This window comes from Sycon ciliatum, chromosome 1 (assembly GCF_964019385.1).
Source record: "Sycon ciliatum chromosome 1, ocSycCili1.1, whole genome shotgun sequence".
Lineage (NCBI taxonomy): Eukaryota > Metazoa > Porifera > Calcarea > Leucosolenida > Sycettidae > Sycon > Sycon ciliatum.
In genome coordinates, this window is record NC_088643.1 from 42,029,667 (window position 1) to 42,036,511 (window position 6,845).

Below are 6,845 nucleotides of genomic sequence, written 5' to 3' on the forward strand. Positions count from 1 at the left end.
CCATCACTAGATTCTCGTTTCGGCACGCTCTTTTTACGTCTTGCTTGCCATACATGTAGATGGTGAGCCATACGAGCTAAACAACACTAGGAGAGAACACTCTCCACATTCGTCAAGTACATTGTACATGATTATACAATGTCATGTATGGATAGACTGTTTTCTTGGAGTTTCCCAATGTATTGTACTTGAATAAAATTCTATTTTGCCTTTCATGGTATCTCAATTTTTTCACGTCTACTTGACTTTATTTTGCCCGTGCAAGAGGCCGTTACCCCCGAAAAAATAGACTGTAAGGAATTACATTGTACATGTACTTCAATTATACTACTGTATGTATTAGAGAATGCCCGTGTATGGGATGACATCGCCATACACACGCATGCCATGAAGTGGACACGTACATGTACATGTATCTGCTGTGTTGTTCGAGCAAGAATAAATGGAGCTACATGTACACATGAAATGTACATCTGTACAATCGTCATATACTAGTAAGAGCAGATGACCAATGCCTTGGCAGGAACACCTGTAGTATGTTTGTACCAAAACAAGTGCACAAAGTGTACGTGAAATGATCCAAATCTAAGTTTCTACCGAGATAAACCTTTTGTAATGAACTTGGTGGCAATTACTTGTGAAGTTCTAATTTTGTACTCGTACCTGGAAGTAGAACATACGCAATTATACATGTCAGCAGCAAAGAACGTATACATTATAACATACATGTACATGTACATGTACACGTATATCCAGTATCCAATGCATGACACTGATAATATCCCTTCATATCCGGCCTTCCCGGTACATGCACTTACTACAGTCACTGACAGGTGATTTTAGTTATTGTTTTTATACAATGTAGGAGTAAACGGATACAACAAGCTTCCATGGTACATGGTTTTGTATAAGCATGATGCAGCACTTGCATTTTCAGGTCTTGAGTACAGAGAAACCTCTCGAAACCGACCAGTCAAAGGCCCAGAACGCGGTCCTGTTATCCAGGACTTTGCTTTGGTCCTGGTTCAAGTGCTCTTCAGAACCAGGTGGTCGCTTTAACAGGTTTGACTGAATATACCGTATATACATGTACAGTACATGATTGTACCTTTTTCCCAATCAGAAAGTGAATCAATTGTATCACATATTCTGATTGTTTATGTGCCGTGGTCGCTTTACTATTTCATTGATTGGTTTGGACAGTACCGGTATACACTGTCCACTGTACATGTATGTTTGTGTCCTGCTGGTACTAGAACCCCAACTCATCCCTTTCTTGTTCTGGCATTGTTTCTGACCTTCAGACGTATACCTCAGGCAAATGGGTGCTTAACTTCGAGTGATGAATGGAGAAAGTGGACTAATTCCAGAGCGTATCAAGCCTCCAACAGTCCAAGATCAATCCCATCCCAAAATTAAGCAGGTGTACCTGGGGCAGGAATTGACCTAAGAATATTTATCAATGACCTGTTAGTATAGAATGCAAAGTCATACCAATGGTGTAGGACAGAGAACGGACAGAGAACAAGTAGTGAGAATTTCATGTACTACAGTAGCACAATGGACACCATCCCCAGGTCCTACATACATGTACATGTACATGTATATGTATACAGTGCACATGTGCTGTGCTGCTCAATGAAATCCAGTGGTGTCCCTCAAGTAAGCGCCGGGCGTTGCGCTGCCCCAGACCTGCAAACACTGGGCTGAGAAAGGTGCAAGGCGCAAAACTTAAGTGTAGAGACTGGGTTTCATGGAGCAGGACTGTACATGTGCAGTCTTGTTCTGCATGGTGCGAATGAACCTGAGCTACAGTCACTTGTACATAACATTGTACATGTACGTCATGACTATTGTACATGTATATGTACATGTACAATAGTCATGACTATTGTACATGTACATATACATGTACATCACCTTCCAACAATGTTCATGGACATGTATATGTACATGATCTTTAGTCCTTTGCGGTGTAGAGTTCTGCTGGGGAGGGGAGGGGTACTCCACTAGTAGTGGGTGGTGGACTCCCTCGATAGGCATCCATTAGGCGTTAGCAGAGCAATACAACGCCTAAAGTTAGAAACAGTGCTATGGGAGTACGAAAGATAATCGGCAGTTTCAGTACATGTACTTGTACTTCAGTAGATGAAGGATTGTTATGCACAAAGTGTCTGTTATTTTTCAGTGTTTCAATAACAGTGTATTGTAGCCATGGGAAGATGAAGGACATTCAAGGCAAGCTGAATGGTTTACAGGCAACTGTCAACTTGGCCAACTCATGCCAGGGAAGTAATCAATTACATGTACATGTACATGTATATCCATGCACATTTATTATGTGTGTCTAGAGAATACTGAGAATACTGTCATGCAGCCTGTGTGCGTCGAAATCGATGGTAAGGTGAATAGGGTATGGTTATCCGGGGAAAACAAGAGACTTCCACTGCTGAAAATACTTTTACAATCGTCATGTAATTGAATAGATGGTAATGTTTAACAATGTGAGGTGGAATAACACGAGTATATTCTACATTGTACTACTGCATAAGCAACAAGCGAAGGAAGGTCAATCAGAGATCGAGTTCAAATCCAATCCTGGTTCCAGAGCAAACACTAGCTCTCGTGAAAACTCTGTTCCTACGCGGGTCGTGCTAGCAAAGCGCCTATGCTCACTCTCTGTACAATGTATTACAGCTATGCCCACTGCATCCAAAGCTAATAATATAAAGACGCCCGCGATTGATAGAATTTGTTTGCGGCATGTGTGGGCCACTTGGTCTGAATGTCGTAACATATGGCCAAACAAACAGGGGAGGATATTGAATGAATAAAGACTTGAAGTGTCTTCACTTGCAAACTTGACAGGTGGTACTTATATCAGTGTCAGTCCGGTATTCAGCTGCTCTCCAGTACCTGCAGCCTCCAGGTGCCATTAATTTTCTACTTTGGACACTGAAGCTTGAAGCGCTAGCACGTCAAGCCTTCAGGACGTCAAGTGTTCTACTGTCAGTCTATTGTTTTCTAGCATTACCACTGGTGAACATGCTGCTAAAGCTACCATGAACTATACCTAAGCTGAATGCCAATGAGTCACTTGGTGTCGATACTGACACGGTCACACCATGTCCTATGACTACATGTCCATTGTATAGATCGTATGACTTTCACTGTTTCAGTCCGTGTTTTTGCCCAAGGAACCAGCGACAATCACACAGGCACAAGGACCATGTGGATAGTGCTGATTGTAGGGGCGTAGTGGCGTAACGTTATGCAGCATTTTTGTGCGTATATCGTGTACAGTACGAGTAGTGGTCTTTACAGCTAGCCCTGCTTCAGTTTGTTATGTTGCCTGATGATTGAGTGACTCAAGAAACTCTGAGTAGCAACGGATATGTTTCGCTGGTGAGGATCCAACTGCTTTGTGGATCCGTGTGTGTGTGTGTGTGTGTGTGTGTGTGTGTGTGTGTGTGTGTGTGTGTGTGTGTGTGTGTGTGTACATGTACATGTACATGTATGTGTGTGTGTGTGTGTGTATACAAGCTCCGGTGCATCCCAGCACTGTTGAATGGTCTTTATTATTATTATTTGAGGGATTCCCCAAAGGCCGAAGCCTAAATCAAGGGGGTCTCCAAGAATAAATTATACTTGAACAATACGTGTACTTTGCGCCGGACGGGGTCACTTCTCCTGTGTGATTTGTTTATTGCGTCTTGAATTGTGACACACCTCCATGAGTACAATAATTATGTCATGTTCTTTGTAGTAACCGGACAGCTGTTGGTGTAGGTACCCCTCAGCAACATTGGATTCTATGAATTGCTGAATTGCGCCTCAGTGCGCCCATGAATTTAGAATTGCAACGCCGGACATTGACCGTGATTGATACTGCCTGCTGAAATTGATCGTAATTGATACCGGCTGCTGAAATTGGTGAAGCTGCATGTGATCATCAGCTGCCAAACTCAGTTGCTGGTATTGCATGCCACTATTTGATAATGTCACACACCACAGTTGGGTAGTTCGGAAAATGTCAATGTTTCAGTGACACCCTCAGCAATATTCCGCGGCTCGCATGTCATAAACTTTGTCTACACGTCTGTGTAATGTTATAATTATGTACATGCACGTGTACATGTATATCCAGTGAAAAGTTCTGGGTATTCCCCAAAGGTCATACGGCGATTTCATCCTCCTCGTCCCTTTCTCATCCCAAAACATTTCTCCTCCAGCCTTTTACATAGAAAATCTTTGAAGATTCAGAATCCGTCATACTACTACTGTACATGTTGTTATAGCATTCAGCGTGATGTACATTGTATGCATTCACACACAGATATTCATCAGTGGTCATTTGGTCATGTACAATGCCAATGTACTTGAGAGAGTTGAAATTCTGAAGACAAAACAAATCGTCTTCACCAGGACTCGAACCAGGGACCTTGGGAAGCCAGCGATGCTCTAACCACTGAGCTATTTGTATGAAGCCAGTACGTTTGACAATTCGACATTCTCATCAGACTTGAAAACTCACTCTTCCTGTGAAACTACAGTACAGGGTAGATGCTCTTCTGTACAGGTGAGACTCCAGGAGCCGAGGTGCATGTACATGTACATGTATGTGATTGGTTATCCGCCTATCTACTGTAGTGGTGAAACGAATGTCAAAACCTACTAGTCGAATATTCTTCAGCTTAACGAACGAATGAACGAATATTCTTTTGGTAACACAGATTACATCACATGCCCTCCTCTCAGTCATTTGATGGATATTGTCAATACTAATATATTGTTAGGTATGACAAACGGTAGTGCCACGTAAAATATACTGCCACATAAGGCTACTTCGAAGTAACTGTTCATAAATGTTATGTGCAACATTGGAAGTCCAGTATGGACATACATGTACATGTGCATGCATGCAGTACAAAGTCACAGGCAGGCTGTACGCACTGCACTGTACCGTGTTCGGCGTCCATGTACATGTACATGTATGTACATGCACTGCATTCGAAGTGACGTAACGAATACTCGAATGTGACTTAACGAATATTCGAATGTGACAAACCGAACGAATGTTCGAATATTCGTTTCACCACTACTATCTACATGGTTGTATCTCTTGGTCTTCGCGCTGATCACCGCGATTCAGTAGTGGCTGGTTTCAATTTATCAGGTAACTTTGCACTCTACAGGTCTTCTGAAAGTTGTGTTACTGTGAGAGTTACAAAGGATGTTCTGCATCAAAATAACGTCTTTGTGCTCCGCCCAAGTGCCAATACAATAGGGCTTGAAAGTGATGACGTCAAAACGGCCAGGGAGTAGTAAGTTGACATCAGATTTCTATTTTTGGATCCACTAAGGTGTGACTTTGCTATTGCCTAAGTATGTGGGTGCATAGCAACCCACTCATGTCGCATGCAGGTGTGACTTTTATTTCGCCACCAGTTGTAACCCCGCCCCCAGTAGCCAAATCAGTCAGTTTCACTGGTTACATCACCTTGCTGAGAGTAAGACGGCTTGAAATGTGCTTGGATCCATACAAAAACTGGATCCAAGTGGATCCAATTTTTGAATTTTTGAAATTGTTGCTATGCTGTGACGTAGCACTTTCAAGCCCTATACAGCAACAAGGACAGAGTTGCATAGCCAGTGCATAGCCAGTGCATAGCCAGTGCATAGCCAGTGCATAGCCAGTGCATAGCCATAGCCAGTGCATAGCCAGTGCATAGCCAGTGCATAGCCAGTGCATAGCCAGTGCATAGCCAGTGCATAGCCAGTGCATAGCCAGTGCATAGCCAGTGCATAGCCAGTGCATAGCCAGTGCATAGCCAGTGCTTCTCATCCTATCCTACATTATAATATTATAAGTGACGACCACGGTGGGTTGTGTCTGCTTTGCGCAGACTCGCGCATGCATATGTAAGTACATGTACAAAGATGTAGCAACGAGAATGCTTTTTGGCCTCTGTTGTTCTGCGTTGTGTACATGTATATGTATGTCATTTCCTCTGTGCTGCGCTGACGAGTCCACAAAGGACGAAACAGTTCTGTCCGCAGATTGAGTATGTACATGTATGTATATGTATGTTAGCAAGTATTTCATGTACATCATGTACGTACAAATACATGTACAATAGATCGGAGATTCGGAGTACAGCGAGGCTCAGTACAGCATGGCATCATCCCATCACGTGACCACCACCAGATGCAGAGTGTGAAGCGGGGTTTGAATCCCGGACACATACAATGCAGCAATATCTTGTAATTGTACATGTACAAGTATTGTAGAGTGGGCGAGATATCCTATGTATACAGTGCGCTTTAAACACACGAAGCATCATATGCAGAGTAGAGAACTCTTTTCCGAAATTTCTGCTCATCTCTTTTTTTTTTTTTTTTTTTTTTTTTTTACAAAGACCACTTAATGCCAAACATGAGACTCTGGGGTAATCACCAAAACAAACAAAGAAATGAATACAATTACGGGACTGCAATTGCAACGACAGACAGATGGGAGAGCTTCGACGATTGAACATCTTGTTTCTCTTAGGGCGCAATTGATTCTCGAGAAACAGGAAGTTGTGCGAGGGAGAAATGTTTGCTTTCGTTCCCCACCATAACCCAATACGCTTCGCAGCCTGGGTGAACAAGAATAGTCCACATGGTCAGACGGGTGAATCCAGCATGGTCAGTTTCAGTTAGATGTTGACACAATGCAGTCGTCTGACCATGTACCAGCTGATTTCCGCTGGGGGTCGACTGGCACGATCCTGAGTGGTGGTCACAGGATGCTGGAGGAATGCAGCGTAGTGGTAATGTTTGTACTTGTGTGAATGAGGGAC